General features: G+C 42.4%; 1 protein-coding gene across 3 annotated transcripts in view; it reads right to left on the bottom strand.

The window, feature by feature from the left end:
• Nucleotides 1–13535, bottom strand: part of Ccny (cyclin Y) — a 189685-nt gene extending 176150 nt beyond the window's left edge. For 2 of the 3 annotated variants that reach the window (XM_090319153.1, XM_090319152.1), the window contains exons 1-2: nucleotides 13424–13535; nucleotides 12752–12819 (exon numbers count right to left, since the gene is read on the bottom strand). The gene's annotated coding sequence lies outside the window, so the exon portion shown is untranslated. The remainder of the gene's footprint in view (nucleotides 1–12751; nucleotides 12820–13423) is intronic. The other variant, XM_090319154.1, reaches the window with a different exon arrangement.
• Between the last annotated feature and the right edge of the window lie 11127 nt (nucleotides 13536–24662).

Here is a 24662-nt window from a genome sequence, read left to right as displayed (position 1 = left end):
ATGTGTCTATAGGCCATTTTTGTTTCATCTTCAGAGAAGACTCTCTAAGTCTTTGGCCCATCTTTTAATGGGGTGGTTGTTACTATGGAGCTTAGTTTTGGATTGATTCAATTTTTTGAGCTGTTGATATATTTTAGACATGAGGCCTTTGTCTGTTGTACCCAGCAATTCCACTACTTGGCATTTACCCAATCATCCAGAAACAAGGACATACTAAATCCAACAGCACAACAATGTTCATTGCAGCACTATTTACCATAGCAAAGATATGGAACCAACCTAGATGTCCCTCAGTTGATGAGTGGATCAACAAGTTGTGGTATTTGTACACAATGGAATTCTATGCGGCTGTCAGAAAGAATGACATCACCCCATTTGTTAGGAATTGGAAAGACTTAGAAAAAATCATATTAAGTGAAGTTAGCCAGACTCAAAGGAACTTAGGCTCAATGGTTTCCCTCATTTGTCATAATCAGTAGAAACCTTGGGCTCAACTAGCAGAGATTTGCAATAGAGCAAAGCCTTGATACATAAGGCCATATAGGATCTCTAGGATATAGAAACATAAGCCATATAATGAATGATTGTTGTCCTTAAGGTACTATGTTATATCTCATCTCTTTTGCTGTCCCTTGGTTATCTCATATTGTTACAGTATCTCACTTTGTTACCGGATATATCAGATATATTTGTATTTGGTTATTTGAAATTGGATAGGGAACAGGGGAAAACAAGATGAGGGGTGGGGGTAGGGAGGGAAATGGGGACCAAGACATGTGAAAGGGTATCAAAGTATGGGAATTAATGCACCATCTATCTGGCAAATATCATGTAACCCTTCTATTAATTACAATAAAAAATATATGAAAAAAAAACAGAAAGGGAACAGGGAGGGAGAATAAGGAAGGAGGTGAGAGGGGTAGAGAGGAGGGAGAGGAAGGGTTTAGAGAAGGCTCGTAATTGAAAGGACAAATCGAATTGCCTCTACGCGTAAAGTTATAATGGTATAAGTGGAAAAATCCTAAGAAATATACAAAAAGGCTTGTAGGACTATCAACAATATGAACAAGATCATATAACCAATTTTCATTTGATCTGATACATAGTAGAAATAAGGGTCTATAGATTTTGTTCTACACCTAAATTCCTAGCTTTACACTAGAATAACTTCTCAAATACACCAGTACCAAGGACTAGTTGCTCTGTGGAACAGATGGAACACTTACACCATTCTAGGAATAATTGATGAGTTCATTTTGAGGATGTACAAACATGTCTACACAAAGCCTTTTTCATGAGCATTTATGTCAGTTCTAGTCACAAAGGCAAGACCTAAGAACAATCGCAAAGCTATGAAACTATGAAAAGAAATCTAAGTGTGGAATATGTGTGCAATGGAATGTGAGTCAGAAATAAGAAGGAAGGAACCAAGGGTACACCCAGCAATGTGGGAAATCCAAAAATACTGTGCTGAGCAAAACAAGCTGTCAGAACCCAGTTCAGTACTGTGTGGGGCACAGGAATGGAGGTGAGGACTGTGGAGTGACAAATAACTGTGGGGTGATGGAAATACCCTATGTCTTGATTTTGATGGGCATAGTACAGATGTATTTATTGGTCACGGTTTATCATTACTTATATACTTATTATATATACTTTATGACAAGACTATATTTAGTATATATTCATCTTACTATATGTAAATTGATTTCAAAATGTTTCTTATAAAAAGTCTAAAATGTATAATATATAAAGAATATTAAAGGCTGGGAGTTTGGCCTAGTTGTAGATTGCTTGCCTAGCATGCATGAAGACCTGGGTTCGATTTATCAGTACCACATACATAGAAAAAAGCTGGAAGTGATGCTGAGGCTCAAGTGGTAGAGCTCTAGCCTTGAGAAAATCCAAGGACAGTGCTCAGGCTCTGAGCTCAAGGACTGGCAACAAACAAACAAACAAGAATATTAAAATGATTGTTTTCTTTTTTTGGTGCCAGTCCTTTGGCTTGAACTTAGGAATGGGACACTGGGGTTTTTTTTTTGTTTGTTTGTTTTTTGTCCCAAGTCTTGGTGCTTGAACTCAGGGCCTGAGCACTGTCCCTGGTTTTCTCAAGACTAATGCTCTACCACTTGAGCCACAGCACCACTTCCAGCTTTTTCTATGTATGTGGTACTAGGTCAGCACTCTACTGCTAAGCCACAGTTCTGCTTCCTGTATTTGAGTGGCTAATTGAAAATAAGAGTCTTGTGGACTTTTCTGTCTGGGTTGGAGTTTTGTTGTTGTTGTTGTCAGTCATGGAACTTGAACTCTGAGCCTGGACATTGTCCCTGAGCTCTTCAGCTCAAGGCTACCGCCCTACCCCTTGCGCCAGAGCGCCATTTCCTGCTTTCTGGTGATTAATCGGACTTTAGTGCCTGGGGTGGCTTTGAACTGAGATCCTCAGATCTCAGCTTCCTGAGTAGTAGCTAGGATTACAGGTGTGAGCCACTGCACCCAGCTCTGGGCTGGATTTAAACTGTGATACACAAATCTCAGCCTCCAGAATAGCCAGAATTACAGCCATGAGCCACCACTGCCCAGCAAAAATAATTTTTCTTATTTAAATAAAGCAACAATTATTATCCTACAAATAATTTTAGGGTAAATGTTTGCAAGAAGATGCTGCAATCATTAGGATCACCCTAATTTTCTCTCCTGATTACCAGGCTAGTAACAGTTATTGGTAAGAGAGGAGGAGACATACTGAGGAAAGAGGAAGTGTACATACCAGAAAAGCTGCAAACTCTGGCATGAGGGTAGAGCTGGAAGGGAATTCCTGGGTGCTGAATGAGGAACAGCTGAACATAAAGCTGAATGAGTAAGGGCTTATCAGCTTGACAGTGAATCAGACTTTGACATCCCAGCAGATGTGAGGAAGCGTGGAAACACTGAATGAAGAGCTATCACACAAGGAGCAGAGCATTCGCAAGTTATGCTCCAAGTGAAAGCCCAGAAGAGCCTTCATTTATTGAAGTGATAAAGACAGGGCTGGTGATAAAATTGACCATCATCAAGAATTTGAACAGTAATAAATACTGATGAGGATACAGGGGACAAAAAGAACCTTATTTCACGGTCATTGGAAATGTAGATAGTACAACCACTCTGGAAGGTCATGTAGAAGTTCCTCAGAAAACTAAGCATAAAACGAATTCTGGAGCCAGATGCAGTGGCTCACGTCTGTAATCCTAGCTACTCAGGAGAGATCTGAGGCTCATGGTTCAAAGGCAATCAGGGCACTAAAAAGTCTGTGAGACCCTTATCTTCAATTAATCATCAAGGGGTAGGGTGGTAGCCTTGAGTGGAAGAGCTCAGAGACCATGCCCAGGCTCAGAGTTCAAGTCCCATGACCAACAAAAACAAAAAAACAACAAACTCTTGGACATCTATACAGAATTTATGGTAAAGACACTTGCACATTATGTGCATTGTCACACTATTAATAAAAGCTAAGTTACAGAAACAGCCCAGATGCCCAAAAATGGACAAGTGGATCAAGAGAAGGTAGTATGTATATGTGTATATATATGTGTGTGTATATGTATATATGTACATATATGTATATATATGTATATATGTGCATATATATACAGTAGAATTTTACTCATCTTTTAGAATGAATAATATGCCATTTGCAGTTCTATGGATAGACCCAGAAAATTATGTTAAGTGATGCAAGCACATCTCAGAGAGACAAAGGCACATGTTTTCTTTCATATGTGGAAGCAAGATTTGAAATATAGGCATACATGATCACATGTAAAGGGCTGTGTGTGTATACATACAACCTCACTAAAGAATGGCATCCTTAGGGGAGGAGTCCAAAGATGACGCTAGTCTAATGTGATGAAACAAATACACTCTAAACAAAATGAGTACCAGGAAGTAGAGACCTGTTTTAAGAGGAATGAAATGGAAGGCACCTGAATGAAGGAAAGGAGGGTGAGTCATTTTTTTTTTCTTTGCCCGTCCTGAGCCTTGAACTCAGGGCCTGAGCACTATCCTTGGGCTTTCTCAAGGCTAGAGCTCTACCACTTGAGCCACAACTCTACTTCTGGATTTTTCTATGTGTATGGTACCAAGGAATCGAGCCCAAGTCTTCATGCATGCTAGGCAAGCACTCTACCACTAGGCCAAACTCCCGGCCACTCTTTATTTATTATACATATGTTATATACATATATGTGTGCATATATATATGTATGTATATACGTATATGTGTGTATACATATATGTGTGTATATACATATGTGTATATGCCAGTCCTGGGCTTGAACTTTGAGTCTCAGTGCTATTGTTGAGCTTTTTCGTTCAAGACTAGCCCTCTACCACTTGAGTGACAGCTCTACTTCCAGCTTTTTCTTTTTTCTTTTCCTTTCAAATCTTGGCCTCCTGAGTAGCTAGGATTACAGGTGTGAGCCACTGGCATCCAGCCAAATGCAGTCATTATAATCAATGTACATTATGTAAAAACAGAATCATATAACTTGAGGGTAGGGTTGGGAGGGAGGAAGGGGAGAGATCAATGGAAAGGATAACATTGACAGATTTTGCAAGCTACTCAAAAATAATTCCCCTGTCCTCCTGGAGAGGGATAATAGCCGTTCCCACAGGGAGCTAGGAGAGGTTGATAGGGAAATATTACATTCCTGTGTATATGTGTGTGAGGGGGGGAGTATGTGTTGACAGTGTCTTGCTGTGCGGCCAGAATTTATGATCCTCCTGCTTCTGCCACCCAAGGGCTGAGATTACAACAATTACAACAGTACATGCAAGACAACACCTGGCCAAGATTACAGAATTTTACAAGTCAGGATACTGTAAAGACACTTGCATATTATGTTAATAGCCAACTTACAGAAACAGCCCAGCTGCCCTCAAATGGACAAGTAGATCAAGAGAAGATAATACACACACACAGTGGAATTTTTGAGGATTCTTGAATAAAATCTGCTTAACATTATACTTAGGAGTCCAAAGAATCAAGGTCCAAGAGGTTCTGCTGTGCCCAGGTAGCATTTTTGCTACCTGATCAAAAACTTGGAGCCATTCTTGATGTGGCTTGGTCTCTCCTATCCTTTCCTAACATATTCCAACAATTTCACATTCAAAATATATGAGAATCATATAATCATAGCCTATAATCATAGCCACCCAGGAGGCTAAGATCTGAAGATCTAGGTTTGCAGCTAGCCCAGGCAGCAAAGTCCACCTGGAGCTGTGGCTCAAGGAGTGCACTGTTTGTTAGCCTTGGGCACAAAAGCTCAGGGACAGTGGCCAGGCTTTGAGTTCAAGCCCCAAGACTGGCACGAGAGAGAGAGACAGAGACAGAGACAGAGACAGAGACAGAGACAGAGACAGAGACAGAGACAGGTTAAGAAAAGAAATCACATCATGGGCTGGGAGTTTGGCCTAGTGGTTAAAGTGCTTGCCTAGCATGCATGAAGACCCGGGTTCGATTCCTCGGTACCACATACATAGAAAAAAGCTGGAAGTGGTGCTGAGGCTCAAGTGGTAGAGCTCTAGCCTTGAGAAAGTCCCAGGACAGTGCTCAGGCCCTGAGCTCAAGCCCAGGACTGGCAAAAAAAAAAAAAAAAGAAAAAGAAATCACATCACATAGGAGGTGTGGCTCAAGTGGGAGAGCACTACTTTTTTTTTTTTTTGTAGGTCATGGGGCCTGAACTCTTGGCCTGGACACTGTCCCTGAGCTCTTCAGCTCAAGGCTAGCACCCTGCCACTTGAGCCACCGTTCCATTTCCCGTTTTTTGGTGGTTAATCAGAGATAAGAGTCTCACGGACTTTTGTGCCCCACTGGCTTTGAACCACAATCCTCAGATCTCAGCATCCTGAAACAGCTAGGATTACAGGTGTGAGCCATTGGTGCCCTGACAAGAGCACAAGTCTTAAGCTAAAAAGTTAAGGGAGACTATTTTTTAATACCTATTCTATATTATACATATAATATGCTTCAATAATATTCACCCCTCCCTCAACACTCTCTTCTCTCCCTCAGCTCTTTCCTAGCTAAGTAAAAAAAAATACTAGAAATAGGGCCGGGAGTTTGGCCTAGTGGTTAAAGTGCTTGCCTAGCATGCACGAAGACCCGGGTTCAATTCCTCGGTACCACATACATAGAAAGAAGCCGGAAGTGGTGCTGAGGCTCAAGTGGTAGAGCTCTAGCCTTGAGAAAGTCCCAGGACAGTGCTCAGGCCCTGAGCTCAAGGCCAGGACTGGCAAAAAAAAAAATACTAGAAATAAATGTTCCTGAGAAGCAGGTGCTGGTGGCTTACACATATAATCCCAGCTACATGTGTGTGTCTATGTGTGTGTGTGTGTGAGACTTGGGAAAGTGGTAGAAATTTAGGGAGACATGGAGGCACCAAAAAGGGAAGGTAAACAATGGAAATACGTGTACTGGGTCATCATTTTTTCTAATATAAGACTTCATGACATGACAGACAAAATCTGAAAGTTCTTTGCATTGACTTGATGAGCCCTGAAAGAAGAAAGTATCACGTCTGATGTAAGCTTGCTGTGGATTCCAAAAGACATGGATGACTTCTGTCCCATTTTTCTGACCAGTCATGGTAGGATTTCAGTGCCTTTATCCTCTCAGATTTTCTTTTTTTTTTTTTTGCCAGTCCTGGGCTTGATCTCAGGGCCTGAGCACTGTCCTTGGACTTTCTCAAGGCTAGAGCTCTACCACTTGAGCCTCAGCACCACTTCTGGCTTTTTTCTAGGTATGTGGTACCGAGGAATCGAACCCGGGTCTTCGTGCATGCTAGGCAAGCACTTTAACCACTAGGCCAAACTCCCCGCCCCTCTCAGATTTTCTTATTGAACCTAAATGCCCAATGTATTAGCATTTAGAGATGCAGCCCCTAGGAGATCAAATCCTTCTGTCCTGGTGAATACCAATTGGTTCCCTTATGAAAGAGTTTGAGAACGGGGGTTCAGCCCTTTTGTCACTTCCATCATGAGAGGATAGAGTCACCCCTCTGGAGGGGCCAGCACCAGGTGTCACCATAGAAGCAGAGAACATCCTTCACCAGACATACCTCTGTCCTGAACTTCCCAGCCTCCAGAATGGTGAGGAAAAAAAAAAATGCTGTTCTTTATCAACTTTTCAGCCTATGGTTTGTTGTCATAGCAGCACAAATGCCCTAAGACAATTGGTAATGTTGGTATACTAAACTTTATTACTCCAAAATGTAATTTAAACAAGCAAAATATTTGACTTGAGTAGAGGCCAAGTGGAAACACAGCCATGGTTCTCACTCCACAGGGTGAAGCAGTGGGGGAATGCGGAATGACAGGGGCAAATGGAGACGATGGGGGTAGTTAGTGGTGGCAGAGGTTGAGTAAGATAGCTCTTGGCATCAGGCTTCAGGAAGACCCTAAACTCTGAAATCACACTCATGCTAAAGAGCAAAACAAAACTGGTTAATATGAAATGGTGTCTTTCCTTACCACTTTTAAATAATGGAAAGTGAGTAACATTAGCATGTATTAGGCAGAAGGGTCATGAGTTCAAGACCAGCCTCAGCTACATAGTAAGATGCTGTTTCAGGGCCGGGAGTTTGGCCTAGTGGTTAAAGTGCTTGCCTAGCATGCACAAAGGCCCAGGTTCAATTCCTTGGTACCACATACACAGAAAAAAGCTGGAAGTGGTGCTGAGGTTCAAGTGGTAGAGCTCTAACCTTGAGAAAGTCCAAGGACAGTGGCTCATGCCTGCAATCCTAAAGACCAGGAGGGTCAAAGTTCAAAGGAAGCCTGGACAGAAAAATCTGAAAAGTCTATCTCTAATTAACCAATAAGATGCTGGACTAGAGGCATTGTTCAAGTAGTAGAACAAAAGCAAGGAATAAGGAAGCCAAGGGAAGCCTCTCTCTTTTAGCTCCTCTGGCACCTTGTCTGTCTGCCTCAAGCAGCCTGGGGAGAACCTCAGGTCTGACCCCACAGAAACCTGGATGGGAAACCCTGACCACTGGGACTCAATTACCTCTTGCTTTTCCAGCCACAGGTCCATCCAGCATCTTCATCAACTGGTAAATCATTAGTTTTTCAACTACTCAGCTGTCCTCTGGGCATTGCTAAGCTCAACCAAGAACTCAGAGGTAGCCAAAAGACAGAACTCACATCTCCACAGTGGGTCGTTCATCCCCACTGCATGTGAAAGCTGCAGTACTAGCCAGCCTATGAGTGTGTAAAAGTGGAGAAGAGCCCCCCGCCCAAGAACTCTATTCTCCTGGTTTGTGTACCTCCAGCAAGAAATATTTCCATGCTGCACAAGAGCGCCTCCTATAGGTAAAGTGATGGAACACTGCCTGCTCAGTTCATGAGGGAAAGGGAGAATTTTTTTTTTTTTTTTTTTTTTTTTTTTTTTGCCAGCCCTGGGCTTGGGCTCAGGGCCTGAGCACTGTCCCTGGATTTTTTTCTCAAGGCTAGGGCTCTACCACTTGAGCCACAGCACCACTTCTGGCTTTTTGCTATGTATGTGGTACCGAGGAATCAAACCCGAGTCTTCATGCATGCTAGGCAAGCAGTTTAACCACTAGGCCAAACTCCTGGCCCCCAAAATTTAAGATTTTATATTTATGATTTTCACCTTTTATGTTCATTTAATTATACTTTATGCTCAGTACTGGTAGCTTACACTTGTAATCAGCTACTCAAGAGGCTGAAATCTGAGGATTGCAATTCAAAGCAAGTTGGGGGACAAAAGTCAGTGAAACTTCTCTCTCTGTTATAACTTTCTTTTTTTTCAAATTTTTATTGGAAAGGTGATGTACAGAGGGGCTATAGTTACATAAACCAGTAGTGAATATATTTCTTTTTGAACAGTGTCACCTCTTTCCTTGTTTTCTCCCAGTGTTTTCTTGCCCCATAAGTTGTAAAGTTCATTTCCAACACAGTACCATTGCTGCATTTGTTTATCCTTGTCCCCCCATTTCTGGGAAATTCATATCGACAATTAACCACTGTGGGGGAAAAAGCCAGGGGCTGGGAATGTGGCTTAGTGGTAGAGTGCTTATCTAGCATGCACAAAGCCCTGGGTTCAATTCTTCAATACCACAGAAAAGGCAGAATTGGCACTGTGGATTAAGTGGTAAAGTGCTAGTGTTGAGCAAAAGAAGCTCAGGGACAATGCCCAAGTTATGAGTTCAAGTCCAAGGACTGGCAAAAAAAAAAGCCAGAAGTAGAAGCTGTAGCTCCAATGGTAGAACACTAGCTTTGAAAAGCTCAGGACAGTGCCTAGGCCCTGAGTTGAAACGGTCAAATCCTAGGACCAATGCAATACACACACACACATTCTCTCTCTCTCTCTCTCTCTCTCTCTCTCTCTCTCTCTCTCTCTCTCTCTCTCTCTCTCTCTCTCTCTCTCTCTCTCTCTCTCTCTCTCATGGGCCACAAAGAGTGAGGCAAGCTTTGACAGTGTGAACCAGAACCTCTTCTTCAGGTGTGCCCCTAGCAGTGTAAGACACTTAGAGCCCACTAGGCCAATGACACATACAGCAGTTTCATAGCTGCCCCAGGCTCAGCTACACCCCTGGCTCTGCTTGCTCCACTCTTCTTCACTACTAAGAAAAATCACATGCCCTCCTGTCCCTGACAAGAGGCTGAGACCCCCTCGAGCCTCAGTAAACCCTGTCAGGCACTGGTCTGGTGTCCAGCGCTCTGTCCCAGAGATTCTCAACTCTAGCTCCATGAGTCAAGATCTGGTATACACAGGAGTCAGAACAAGCAAAAAAACTCCAAGGAAATATATTATTTAGATAAAAATTACAGATCTAATTGAATAAATAACAAAATTATCACTGAAATTGTTGTGATTACCCTGAAACCCTACACACATTGCTCATTCTAATTATTTGGCCCAGGAGTTTGGCCTAGTGGTAGAGTGCTTGCCTAGCATGCATGAAGACCCTGGTTCAATTCCTCAATACCACATACAGAGAAAAAAGCCGGAAGTGATGCTGTGGCTCAAGTGGTAGAGCTCTAGCCTTGAGAAAAGTCTACGGACAGTGCTCAGGCCTTGAGTTCAAGCCCTATGACTGGCAAAAAAAACACAAAAAAACATGTCAGTAATCCTAGCTACTCAGGAGGCTGAGATCTGAGGATCAAGGTTCAAAGCCAGCCCAGGCACAAAAGAACCTGAGACTCCTGTCTTCAATGAACCTCTACAAAATAGGAAGTGGCTCTGTGGCTCAAGCCTTAAGCTGAAAAGCTCAGGGACAGCGCTCAGGTCCAGAGTTCAAGCCCCACAATCAGAAAAAAAAAGTCCAGGACCCTATCTGAGAAAATAATTGAAACAAAAAGGGCTGGGATGTGACTCCAAAGGTAGAGAACTTTCTCAGCAAGCATGAGTTCCTCAGTTCAAATCACAGCACTGCCCCAAAATAAAATAAAAATAAATAAAGCCTTTACCTAATTTTATTCTCTGACCAAGGAAATAAACAAGTTGATATGTAACAATAAACATATACCTAATAACAGACCGTTTAAATGTACAAAGAAAAAATGCCAAGACTATAGTAATGGTTGCAAGATAATAAGAGAGAGACGATGAAGGAAATAGAGGGCTTACCAACTGATAGACAAATACAGAATATTTGTATTTCTCTATCTAGCAACCGAATACATATTCTTCTTAAGTGCATATGAGACATTTTCCAGATCTTGTATTAGTCCACAAATTAAGTCTCATGATATTTAAATATATAGAGATTATAAAAAGTGTCTTCTCCAACCACAACAGGCTAGCTTGAAATCCATAACAGGAGCAAAACTAAAATCTAGGCCAAATGCTTGTGCTGTATTCTTATATTCTCTGCAGGCTGAGATTTGGAAGACTGAAATTTGAGGCCAGCCTAAGCAGAAAAGTTTGCTAAATTCCATCTTTAAAATAACCAGCAAAAAGCAAATCAGAGAGGCTGGGAGTCTGGCTAGTGATAGAGTGCTTGCCTAGCATGCACAAAGACTGGGGTTCGATTCCTTGGTATCACATACATAAGAAAAGCTGTAAGTGGTACTGTGGCTCAAGTGGCAGAATGCTAGCCTTCAGGAAAGCCCAAGGACAGTGCTCGGGCCCTGAGTTCAAGCCCTAAGTCTGGCAAAAAAAAAAAAAAAAAGCAAATCTGTAGCCAGGACTCAAGTTGTAAGGCACCAGCTATGAGCAAGCTGAACAAGTGTGAGATTAAGTTCAAAACCTAATACTACCAACAAACAAAAATTCCCCAAAACTGTAAACAAAACAAAATTAAAAAAAAAAAAAAAACAACAAGACGGTTAAACAACCAGCAAATTAAAAAGGAAAGGACAGGGCCAGGAGTTTGGCCTAGTAGTAGAGCACCTGCCTAGCATGCATGAAGACCTAGCCTTGAGAAAGCCCCAGGACAGTGCTCACACCCTGAGATCAAGCCCCAGGACTGGCAAGAAAATAAATAAATAAATAACAAAAGGATGTGACTTCATTAATCGGATGCAACTAAAAATAAATGAGCTTCTAACAGAGAGTCTTAATTAAAGTGCTCAGGAAAAGGATGAATGTAACTAAGGTATAATTAACAAGATCCAAGTCAACTTTCATGGAGCTGAGGCTCAAGTGGTAGAGCACTAGACTTGAGAGGAAAAATAAAAGGAGGTGGGGGCACGGAAGTGTGGCCTAGTGGTAGAGTGACTGCCTAGCATGCACGAAGCCCTGGGTTCACTTCTTCAACACCACATACACAGAAAAGGCCAGATGGTGCTGTGACTCAAGTAGTAGAGTGATAACCTTGAGAAAACCCAAGGACATTGCCAGGCCTTCAGTTCAAACCCCAAAACCAGCACCAAAATAAATAAATATAGGGTTCACATGGCTCATTTATTAGGCAAACAAAATAAGTCAATTACTGTTGGTAAAATGAGTAAACTATTTGTTTTATAAATGACACAGTAAAACAACCTATGGTGTGTTTTAGATCAACTAGAAAATTACAACATTCCCAAGACATAAATATGATTAATGGTTGAAGACCTGGAAATCCTTATTACCTGATTTGATGAATACAGACTATAAACATGTTTTGAATGACAAGCGTGCCCCCATAAACATGTACAACTTTAAACTAAGACTACAGGGTATATATCCCTTATTCAAAATGTTTGGAGCTGCTGGACTCCGGTGGCTCACACCTCCTCAGGAGGTTGAGATCTGAGGATAATGGTTCAAAGCCAGCCCAGGCACTAAAGTCTGTGAGACTCTTATCTCCACTTAACCAGCAGAAAGGTGGGAGTAGAAGTATGGATCAAGTGGTAGAGCCAGTCTTGAGCAAAAAAGCCAAGCAAGCGATCAAGGCCCTAAATTTAAGCTCTGGCTCTGGCTTGTGCGCATGCGTGCAACACTGCACCCCCCCCCCAGTGGAAGTAGTTTATTTGCATGTATGAAAATAGAGCAATGACCCACCGAAATTGTTCAGAGGAGAGAATAATATAGGTCCAGAGGTCTATCTGGATAGGTTGTGTGTATGTGGAGAAATATCACCATAAAACCCAGCTTGTACAAAAATACATGCTAATGAAGACTTGCTTGATTTGTATCAAGAATGACATACGGTAAAAAGAAAAAGGTTCAAAAATCAAGATTAATTTTCATCTGAAAAAATAAGATGTGACCAAGATGCTATCACTGTTGTTTTTTTCAGTCTGAATGTAAGCTAAACGAACTTACATTTTAGTGATTTTCTGAAATCTGCACTGAAGGTTCAAACACATGGGTGAAGGTCCTTGCTTCATTGCCTGAAAACAAATGAACACACCTTCATTTCTTTATTTTTTTGTTTTGTTTTTGATGGTCCTGGGGCTTGAACTCAAGGCTTGGGTGCTGTTCCTGAGCTTTTATGCTCAAGGCTAGTGCTCTACCACTTGAGTCACAGCTCCACTTCTGGCTTTTTGATAGTTTGGAGATAAGATTTTCATGGACTTTTCTACCCAAGCTGGCTTTGAACCATGATCCTCAGACCTCAGCTTCTTGAGTAGCTAGGATTAAGGGCCTGAGCCACCAAGCACCTGCTCTGTGATCCCCCCACCACTTCCTTTTCTTGTGCCAGCACAAATGGTTAAACTCAGGACCCCACACTCTTGCTTGGCTTCTGCATTCAAGCAGGACCTCTGGGTCCACAGCTCTACCTCCAGCTTTTTGCTCGTTCATTGAAGACAAGAGTCTCATGGACTTTCCTACAGGGGCTGTTGTGAACTGGGATGGTAAGATCTCAACTTCCTGAGTAGCTAGGGATACCGGCATGAGCCATTGAGACCCAACTTGTTGCCTACACTTTGTGACACGCATGCGTCCTGAGATGTGCCTCCCCCGAGCCTATTCAGTTCTGTTTCCTGTGCTCACCGCCATGCCTTGGCCCGCAGCTCTCCAGGAGCGAGGGAGGAGCCCACCTGCCAGCTGGATTTCAGCAGGATGGTCACAGTGGCCCTGGCCCCCAAGGACTGTACACCTCTTCCTGATCCCCCAGACCTCTCACCCAAAGTCCTGCACACCTGTAACAATGTCCCTTGTGAGTCATAGTTAAGCCACACCCTCCTGGGGCACTCTCATCTCCTTTCACAAGCCTACAGCTTTATTCCTAATGCCCTTCAACACACACACACACACACACACACACACACACACACACACACACACACACACACACACACACACACAGGAAACCATGATGATGGGGTATCCTTTTTCCTCCATGGTTTGGTCTGTGAATTTGGGCTGTGGGAAGTTGAGAGGAGAAAGAATGCTGTTCTATTGCACCCCAAATCTTCATTTTTAATCTTCTTCCTTACATACTTTGCTCCACAGATTTCTGAATTATTTATTTTTCCCCACTAGCTACCTTATTTTAGTAATCAATAAGCATTTCGTAACCACACATACCGACTAACACAAAATATTGTTCTAGGTTAGCACTACAACATCACAAGTTAGACTGGGGACTTTTGCAAGATGTTCCCTTATCTAGGAAGCAGTAACATTGCGCCAATGTGACTTTAGAGGAAATGGATCATCCTATATAAATAAGTTTGCTAGATAAACAAAAACAATCTTCTTAACCACCAAATGGCCCATTTGTGACGGAGGAGGTCTTAGGTTCTGAAATAACGAAAGTCTAGGGATGTCTTTCTGAAATACAGATAAATAGCTACCTCTTCAGACAAAAAAAATCAAATATGCCAATTAGTGGTGGCTCACATCTATAATCCAAGTTAATCAAGATGATAAGGTTTAGGAATCAGGCTCAAAGCCAGCCCAGGCAGAAGAAAGTCCATGAGACTTTTATTTATCTCCAATTAGCCAGCAAAAAGTTGAAGTGAGCTATAGCTCAAAGTAGTAGAGCACCAGCCTTGAATAAACAACGGTCAGGGACAGCACCTTCTACAAAGCTCAAGCCCCAGGACTGGTGCTCACACTTGTACACACACACACACACACACACACACACACACGCGTGTGTGCAAATTAAGACATTGAAACTTTTAATTGTATCCCTCATTGAACTTGAAATAGGTCAGTATTGCCGAGTTCCTCTAGCCCTAGCTACTCAGGAAGCTGAGATACTAGGATTGCAGTTCAAAGCTACCTAGAGCAGACAAACAAGAGAGACTCTTAACTCCAACTAACCACCCAAGATCCACTAGTGGGGATGTTGCTTAAGAGGTAAAACACAAGACTTGAGTGAAAAAGCTAGGCTGTGTATTCAAGTCTCACTATCAACACACACACACACACACACACACACACACACACACACACGTCAGTGATCTAATTTTAGTTTAGTTTATCTTCCACCAAAACTTGCTTTGAACTCTGATCCCTGTAATGGAGTCAAGAGGGCTCCATTCTCATGAACAGACTACTTCCAAGACTTGGTTAGGTGCCTCAATATAATGAGATCTTACAGAAATTAGCTCTGGTGTCCACCTCAACAGCAAGTTGTTATAAAGCAAGACTGTCCTAATGTTTTTCTGCATGGACTCTCACCCTGAGGTAGCACCCACCTTGAGATATAAATGGGATATACAAATATCTCTTCAAAATTCTACTTTGAATGCTTTGAGGTATCTTATCCAGAAGTAGAATTACCCAATCATATAGTAATTCGTTCTGTGGGAAGGTGAGCTTGAACTCAGGCCTACGTGCTAATAAGGCTGGCCCTCTACTGCTTGAGCTACAGCTCTACTTCCAGTTTAATTTTTGTATATTTATTCTTATTATAAAGGTGATATACAGAGGGAGGAGTTACAGTTATATAAGTCAAGTATAGAGTACATTTGGACAATGTCATCTCTTTCCTCACTCTCTACCAGTCACTTCTAGCTTTTTAGTGGTTAACTGGAAATAAGAATCACACAGACCTTCCTGCCTACGCTGGTTCAGAGCCACAATTTTTTGATCTCAGCCTCCTGCATAACTAGAATCATAGTCATGAGGCACCAGTGCCTAGCTAAATATCTTAATTCTATAAGCGCATAATAATTATTTATTTGTGTTTGTATCAGTACTGGGCCTTTTGCTTTTGCTTTGATTTTTTCACTGTAGGCTGGTATTCTACCACTTGAGCCACAGCTCCACTTCCATAATTAAAAATTAAAACTTTAGGAGCCAGGAGATTGGCCTAGTGGTTAAAGTGCTTGCCTAGCATGCACGAAGACCAGGGTTCGATATATAGAAAAAAGCTGGAAGTGGTGCTGAGGCTCAAGTGGTAGAGCTCTAGCCTTGAGAAAGTCCAAGGACAGTGTTCAGGCCTTGAGCTCAAGCCCAGGACTGGGAAAAAAAATTAAAACTTTAAAACAGGCCAAATAGAAACTTGATCTTCAATTCATAGCAAATTCCTCAGGAAACCAACTCCTAATCCACAATAAGGAGCACAAAATGCCAGCTTGCATAAAGCAGGAATGGAGGAAGCCTGGTTGCTATCTCTAATGCTAATCTAGAACGCTAAAGAATAACTTCTATAATAGTCAGGCTACGAATAATAATTGACAATTTCCTTATTTTCTTTTTTTTCTTCCTTTTTTTCCTTGACAGCCCTGGGGCTTGAACTCAGGGCCTGGGCATTGTCCTTGAGCTTTTGAAAGACTAGGGCTCTACCACTTGATCCAGAGCACCACTTCTGCATTTTTCTGTGTATGTGGCACCAAGGAATCAAACCCAGGGCTTCATGCATGCAAGGCAAGCACTCTACCACTAGGCCACACTCCCGGCCTGTGCCCCGGGGGCACAGTGGATAGGAGAGAAACTTAACAAATGGAATTACATCAAAATAAAAAGTTTCTGTGCAACAAAAAACATAACTACTAAACTAGAAAGACTGGGAGAAGATCTCTACCTGCAATACATCCAACAAAGGCCCGATATCGAAAATATGCAAAGAGCTCAAGAAATCAGTCCTACCCAAAGCTAATAAACCAATCACTAACTGGGCAAAAGTACTAAGGAGACACTTCTCAGAAGAAGAGGTGAAAATGGCAAAGAAACACTTGAGGAACTGCAAATCAAAACAATTCTTGAGATCTCATCTTACCCCAGTTAGACTGGCTAATATTGTGAATTGGAACAACAGAGGCTGGTGGGGATGCGGGGAAAAGGAACCTTTCTGCACTATTGATGGGAATGTAAACTGAAACAACCACTTTGGACTGCAATCTACTAAATGACCCTATGACCCAGCCATAGTACTCTCCGGCATCGACCCAGAACATCATGAGTCAGGATACTGCAAAGACACTTGTACATTCATGTTCACTGCTGCCCTATTCACAATAGTTGTGCAAACAGCCCAGATGCACTACAATAAATGAAATAGGTACAAAAAATGTACCTATACACAATGGAATTTTATGTCATTTGCAAGGAAATGAATGGACCTAGAAAAATCCATGTTAGGTGAGGTAAGACACGCTTAGAGAGACAAACAGCATGTGTTTTCTCTCATATGCAAAAGCTAGATCTAAAAACACAGGGGGACCTGATAAATTATGCAAGACACTGGGCCTTCACATACAGTGAGACCAAAGGCCGATACTCAGGAGAAGAACACAAAGGCACAACGCCTATGTGCATGTAATCATATAAAACAATATTTATCAACATGCTTCCCAGGAAATGGAAACTCCAGGGAATGCTGGTTCTCTTCTCTTTTTGTCTTGTTTGTTCAGTTATCTGTCTTTGGGAGGGTAAGGGGGAGCACAGACATTGGAAGAACGAATGCAGCAGCAGCAGTACTTAGTAGACACCAAGTTGAAAATGAACTACACAACTTGGGGGTGGGGATGGGGGGGAAAACTGGGCAAAAACCAAGGAAGGGGTAACATTATCCAAAAATTGATATACCCCCTTTGTATATCATCTTTATAACAGCAATAATTTTTAAAAATAGTAGCTATCAAGCCTCATACCTTTTTCAGAAGATGTATTCTTTTATTTAGAAGGAAGAATAGATAAGAGTATGTAGCTGCTTATGTATAAACGTCTTTGCCATTATGTCGAGTTTTGTTTTTTTACATGGATCATTAGCTGGGGTTGGGGGCTTATGCCTGAAATCTTAATACTAAGGAGTCTGTGATCTGAGCTCTCAGTTCAAAGCCAGCCCTGGCAAAAAAGAACTCTAATCTCCAATTAACCATCAAAAAAATAAATAAATAAAATGGGCTGGGAATGTGGATTAGTGGTAAAGTGCTTGCCCACCATGCATGAAGCCCTAAGTTTGATTCACCACATAAACGGAAAAAGTCAGAAATGGCACTCTGTACAATTAACATATGCTATTAAAATATTTTTCTAATAAAAATAGTAGCTATCAAATTACAAAGACTTCCAAGAACTATTTCAATGCTGGACTGATTATGGGATTCACCATTGAGAGACTACTTTGACATTGAGAGACTTTAACATTCCCCAGGATGCCAGCACATCTGCCATTCAACTTTTACTACATCGGACTGCAGCTACGAAGAGGACAGAATGTTTATCAATGGAGAACAGCCTTTCAGCTATTTCTGTTTATTTTATTTTATTTTATTGTGGGGTAATGTATAGTCATATTCGTCAGGTAGTGGGTGCATTACTTCTCAAACCTTGATACCCCTTCTCATGATTTTGTCCCAATTTCCCTCCCCACTTGAGCGATTTCTTTAAGAAAAAAATCCTTTGCTATGTAGACTTCTGGCTGAATGAGTCTACCATTGTTCCTTCAGGCATGGAAAATTATTTTTATTTATTTATTTTTCTTTTTTTGGTGCCAGTCCTGGGGCTTGAACTCTGGGTCGAGGCACAGAACCTGAGTTTTGGGGGGTTTTGCGCAAGACTAGTTTGTTACTATCTGAGCCATAGCACAACTTTCATCTTTCGTGGGTGTGCTTAATTGGAGATAAGAGTCTCGGGCTGGCTTTGAACTATGAGCAATAGAATCAGGCTGTTTTGTGGAGGATTAGAATAGCACAAGGCTGCAGTCCAAGTAGTAAGAGCATATACACACTCAGAATTTACATGCTGAAAGCTTAGAAACTATTTTTGTATGCTTGGATCGGAATAACTATTGCCTAACCATGAGGCATAAGAAAGTATTCAGTAAAACTAAGTGGATTATAGAGCCTCCATCATCATAATAATGGATATTTGTTTCTGTTTTGATGTTGTTGATGTTGTAGTTAGTTTTCTTGCAATATTGGGATTTGAACTCAGGGACTCCTGCTTGTTAGGCAGGTACCACTTGAACCATGCCTCCAGCCCTAGGGTTTTTTTAGTTATTTTGGACAGTCTCATGTCTTCCTCTGGGGCTGGCCTTAGGCTCTAATTCTCCTACTTATGCTTCCCACCTGTCAGGTTTATTACTTCACCTGGAGTCTCACTAACTTTTTTCCGCCTGGGCCTCCAGCTGTAAACCTCTAAGTTCTACCTCCCAAGAACCCTCCTTTCTCCTTCTACCACCAAGCAAGTGACCTCCATTTTGGGGTTATAATTCTTACGATAAACTCATAGGCTTGTAAAACAGGCATTTTCCCCCTCTGGTCAGTCATGGCCTTGAACCCAGTGTCTGGGCACTATCCCTTAGCATTTTTGTTCAAGGCTAGTGCTCTACCACTTTGAGCCACAGCTCCACTTCTAGCTTTTTGGTGGTTAATTGGAGATAAGGATCTCACAGACTTTATTGCCCAAATCATGATCAAATCATGATCCCCAGATCTCAGCCTCCTGAGAAGCTAGGTTCCAGTTGTAAACCATCAGTGATAAAGTGTTATTTATGTTACAGACAGCCAGAAAAAAAGAGGTGGGGGGGAGCTGGGGAGAAGGGAGGGAGGAAGGAAGGAAGGAAGGAAGGAGGAAGGGAGGGAGGGAGGGAGGGAGGGAGGGAGGGAGAGAGGAAGGGAAGGAAGGAAGGGAGGGAGGAAGGAAGGAAGGAAGGAAGAAGGGAGGGGGGGGAAAGCCAGGAAGTGGTGGCTCATGCTGTAATCCTAGCTACTTGGGAGGAAAAGTTTAGAAGGATCATGGTTTAAGGTCACCTTGGCATAAACATGAATCACCATTTCTGTCAACAAGTCAACACAGTGGCACACGTCTGCTGTCCTTGCTTTGTAGGAAGTATAAACAGATGGATCTCAGTCCAGGCCAGCTGAAGCATCCACACAGACCCTATCTGAAAAATAGTAAAGGGTGGAGTGCAAGTGATTCACACCTGTAATCCTAGCTACTCAGGAGGCTGAGATCTGAGGACCAAAGTTCAAACTCAGCCCAAGCAGGAAATGCAGGGAAACGCCTATCTCCAATTAACAACCAAAAATCAAAAGTGGAACTGTGGCTCAAATTAATAGAGTGCTACCCTTGAGCACAAAAACTCAGGATGAAAAAAAAAAAAGCTCAGGATGAATAAATAGACAGATGGCTACATTAGGGGAAAAGGTCTGGGAAATAGCTCAAGAAACAGGGGCCCTGATTTTAGCAAGTGCAAGGTTCCAAGTTTGACCCCCAGCAAAGTAAAACAAGTAAGAAAAAAAACATTCCTTTTTTTATTATAATTACTTTTCATACAGGTCTCATTTTGAATTTTTGTCTAAGACCAAGGACCCCATACAAGATGTCATTTTATTTCTTTATTAATTTGGCTCCCTCTAGAGGTCAGCTTGCATATTTTTAGTAGGTCTGAAATTACATTCTTGGTGGCTCCTTCTACAATACAACACACACACACACACACACACACACACACACACACACACAACAGTCTTTTTTCATTCGGAGACGTTGGAAAAATGCTTGAGTGCTAAATCAAATATCTTTTAGAAAACATTATATTTAATCTTTGTTGGGGGATGCACGTCAGGCTGGCCTCAAATTTTGATCTTCCTGCTCTCCACCTCCTGGTTGGAATTACAGCTATGTGACACTAAGCTGCATTTACTCTTTTTGTTGTTGTTGTTTAGCACTGGAGTTCGAACTCCCCAAAGCTCTGCTACTTAAACTCCATCTCCATCCTCGCTTTTTGCTGTTTGTTTTGAAGATCTCTAATTGACTGCCAAAAAAGTCAGAAGTGGAGCTGTGGCTCAAGTGGTAGAGTGCCAGCCTTGAGCAGAAAAGGCTAAGGGGCAATGAGCAGGCCCTGAGTTCAAGTCCCAGAACTAGGAGAAAGAAAAAGAAAGCAAGCGAATGGTCGAGAGGATGCACAAGAAAGAGAGAGTGAGAGGACAGGTACAGCTCTGTGGTGTCTCGTCTGAAGGCCAGTTGCAGGACAATGCTTTCCAGTCTTGCTAGGATCCTGGGAAGAGTGGAGGAGTTTCCTGTACCGCAACACACAGGTTCTCTGCAAAGCAATTCAAATCAATATTGTTATGCCTTCCAAACAGTTCCAAAATTATGAGCAACTACGTGAAGGCAGGAAATGAAATGTATATGAAATGTATTCTCTGTGAAAGGCCAGGTCATAAATAGGTAGGCTTTGGTGTCTCCCACAGTGTCTTTCATAATTACTTGAACCTGGCCTCATTGTTCAGAAAGAGTTATGGACAGTCATAAGCAAATGGACTCTGCGTGTGCGTGTGTGCGTGTATGTGTGTGTGTGTGTGTGTGTGTGTGTGTGTGTGTGTGTGTGTGTGTGTGTGTTGAATTCATGACCACATGCTCTTGCTTTGAATATTTCATTTGAAGCTGGTACTCTACCACTTGAGCTGCAGTTCCATTTCTAGTCTTAGTTTTGATGGTTAATTGGAGATAAGTAAATAAGGCCAGGTGCTGATGGCTCATGCCTGTAATCCCAGCTACTCAGGAAGCTGAGATATGAGGACCACAGTTCAAAGCCAGCCCAGGCAGTCTGTGAGAATCTTATCTCCAACTAACCACCAGAAAAATGAAGTGGCACTGTGGCTCAAGTGGTAGAGTGATAGCCTGGAGCGGAAGAGCTCAGGGATATTGCCCAAGTCCCACAACCGACTCCCCCCCAAAAAAAGAGTCTTAAGGATTTGTCTGCCAGAGCTGGCTTTGAACCTCAGTCCTGAGATGTCAGCCTCCTGAGTAGCTAGCTGGTGCATGAGCACCAGTAGCCGGCTAGAAATCATCTATTTTTAGAAGAAAATAATTACCTCTTAAAAGTAAAAGGTAGAAAATGTCATTATGAAAAAAAATCTCTCAAAGCTCCAGGAGATTTCTCTATTTTCTTTTCTTCCTTTTTTTTTTTTTGCCAGCCCTGGGGCTTGAACTCAGGGCTTGAACACAGTCCTTGGACTTTCTCAAGGCTAGAATCACAACTTGAGCCACAACATTACTTCCAGCCTTTTCTATGTATATGGTGCCAAGGAATTGAACCCTGGTCTTCCTGCATGCTAGGCAAGCACTCTACTACTAGATCAAATTCCCAGCCCCTCTGTTTTCTTTTTCTTGGCTCTCCTCTGGGTTGGGACCAGCCATTTGCATGATGGTCATAGTAACTTTATCTGAGTTGAACCCAGACGTAATTCCAAAGAAAAATGCAGGTGTTGGGGCCCCAGGGGTTTAGCCTAATGGTAGAGTGCTTGCCTAGCATGCACAAAGACCCAGGTTCGATTCCTCAGTACCACATACATAGAAAAAAGCTGGAAGTGGTGCTGAGGCTCAAGTGGTAGAGCACTAGCCTTGAGAAAGTCCAAGAACAGTGCTCAGGCCCTGAGCTCAAGCCCAAGACTGGCAAAAAAAAAAATGCAGGTATGTGTCCCTAATATAGGGTCATAATAGGACATAATAGGGTATAATATCTTTCTTTTGTAGTTATTGTAATGATGATAATTCTATATGCTCACATGAGGGGGAGATGTGACTTAAGTGGTAGAGCACTGACCTTGAGCACAAAAGCTCAAGGACAGTGTCCAGGCCTGGAGTTTAAGCCCTAAAACTGGCACCAAAAAATAAAACTAAAGAAAAAATGGTATTGAAGCCAAGTACCAGTGGCTTACATTATAATCTTGGCTATTCCAGAGACTGAGATATGAGAATTGAGATTTGAAGCCAGCTCAGGGGAGAATGTCTGTGAAACTCTTTTTTTTTTTTTTTTTTTTTTTTTGCCAGTCCTGGGCTTGAGTTCAGGGCCTGAGCACTGTCCTTGGACTTTCTCAAGGCTACAGCTCTACCACTTGAGCCTCAGCACAACTTCCGGCTTTTTTCTATATGTGGTACTGAGGAATCGAACCCGGGTCTTCATGCATGCTAGGCAAGCACTTTAACCACTAGGCCAAACTCCTGGCCCCTGTGAAACTCTTATAAACTACTCAGGGAAAAAAAAAAAACAGAAGTGGAGATGTGGCTCAAGTGTAGAGTGCTAGCCTTGAGCAGAAAGAGGCTCAGGGATAGTGTTTTGACCCTAAGTTCAAGCCCAGAACTGGCCCACTTGAGCTTCAGCTCCATTTCTAGCTTTTTTCTATGTATGTGGTACGGAGGAATCGAACCTGGGTCTTTGTGCATGCTAGGCAAGCACTCAACTATTAGGCCAAACTCCTGGCCCAAAATATACATTTTTTTGTTGTTTTTTGTTCAGACCATGGGACTTGATCTCTGGGCCCGGGTGCTGTCCCTGAGCTCTTCAGCTAAAGGCTATGCTCTACCCCTTGAGCCATAGCACCTGGTTTCTGTTTTCTAGTGGTTAATTAGAGATAAGAGTCTCACAAACTTTAGTACCTGGTCTGTCTTTGAACCTTCTCAGATGTCAGCCTCCTGAGTAACCAAGATTACAGGCGTGAGCTACCAACAATCTGGTGTAAAATATACTCTCTGTCTTTTAATGTGTTAATGTAATCCATTAATGTGTTCTCCTGTCATAAATCCCACTCCGTCATAACTTTACTGTTTATCAGATTTGTCCATACATTTTTCTTATCACACTAAACTTTACTAATCTTAATATAAATGTATTCTACTTCCATAAAAGTCAATTAGAGAGCTCTCACCCTTTTGCTGTTTTGTATAATGTCTATTCCATCCTAACCTATAAAATTCAGTGAGCCTGTAGCTAATTTTTTTTAATGGTTGTAAGTGGTTATTTCTATCAGGTTTTTTTTTCTTCCTTGGGGTCAGTATGGAAGTTTATGATTCTTTAAGTAAGTGCCACATTTGTCTCATTTTTCCTATTGATGAGCAAATTGCTGGAGCTGGGGCTGGGTAGGGTGTGATTGCCCTCATAGAAAGAATCAAATTTTGGGTTCCTGTAATGCTGCCATTGAGAGATCTGGAATGACAGCAGCATTTTGTGCCATCTTTGAGTTGGGCCTCCCCGGATGAGTGGCTAGATGTGGGCTACCCTTCTTGCTCAGGTGATTCCCTAAAAGTGCTGGACTAGAGTGTCTGCCAAGACACTCCCCCAAAGAAAGCTCGGGCTGTGTCATTGAAGAGGGGGTGTGACTGGCTGTCACATATACCCCACAGTCTACCCTGCGGACTCATATACACTAATTGAGATTCTGAGGGCCTCTTCTCCCCCCAAAAAAATCTTGACAAAGGAAGTTAATAGAACAAACCACTGTCCCACTCATGGCTGCTGGCTTTGGGGCTGAAATCAAACTCATCCCTTCCTCCCCAAACCATCTGTGTCCCCTGGCTAGCACACCTAAGGGCCTCGGTTGGGGCTCGCTGTGCTGTTCACTGCGCCTGAGCAGATCAGAGGTGCCTTCCTACGTGGAACAGAAGCCCTTGCTCGTCCTGGCTGGACATCTAGAACCCAGACTGACAGATATTGACCTGTCCACCCCAGGGGGCCCCTGGGATTGAAGAAGGCTGGGCCTCTGAGTCCCCTAATCTGTGTTTCCTCTGTTGTGTGCATAACTCTGTGTAAGTAGCTTAATATTTCATGTGATATGGCACCTTACCCTCTTAGTACCCCTGTAGCTGTGCCTATTTATGCCAGTACTTATGGTTAAGCCCAGGGCCTGCACCTTGTCCCCCCCTTTTTTTTTTTGCCAGTCCTGGGGCTTGAACTCAAGGCCTGATCACTGTCCTTTTTCTCAAAACTAGCCACTTGAGCCACAGTACCACTTCCGGTACCGAGGAATCAAACCCAGGTCTTCGTACATGCTAGGCAAGCACTCTACCACTAAGCCAAACTTTTGGCTCCTGTCCCTTAATTTTT

Source organism: Megascapheus bottae, chromosome 26, assembly GCF_031878675.1.
Source record: "Megascapheus bottae isolate mThoBot1 chromosome 26, mThoBot2.hap1, whole genome shotgun sequence".
NCBI classification, from domain to species: domain Eukaryota; kingdom Metazoa; phylum Chordata; class Mammalia; order Rodentia; family Geomyidae; genus Megascapheus; species Megascapheus bottae.
The sequence above is the reverse complement of the archived record's forward strand: the minus strand, read 5'-3'. Positions and strand labels throughout refer to the sequence as shown.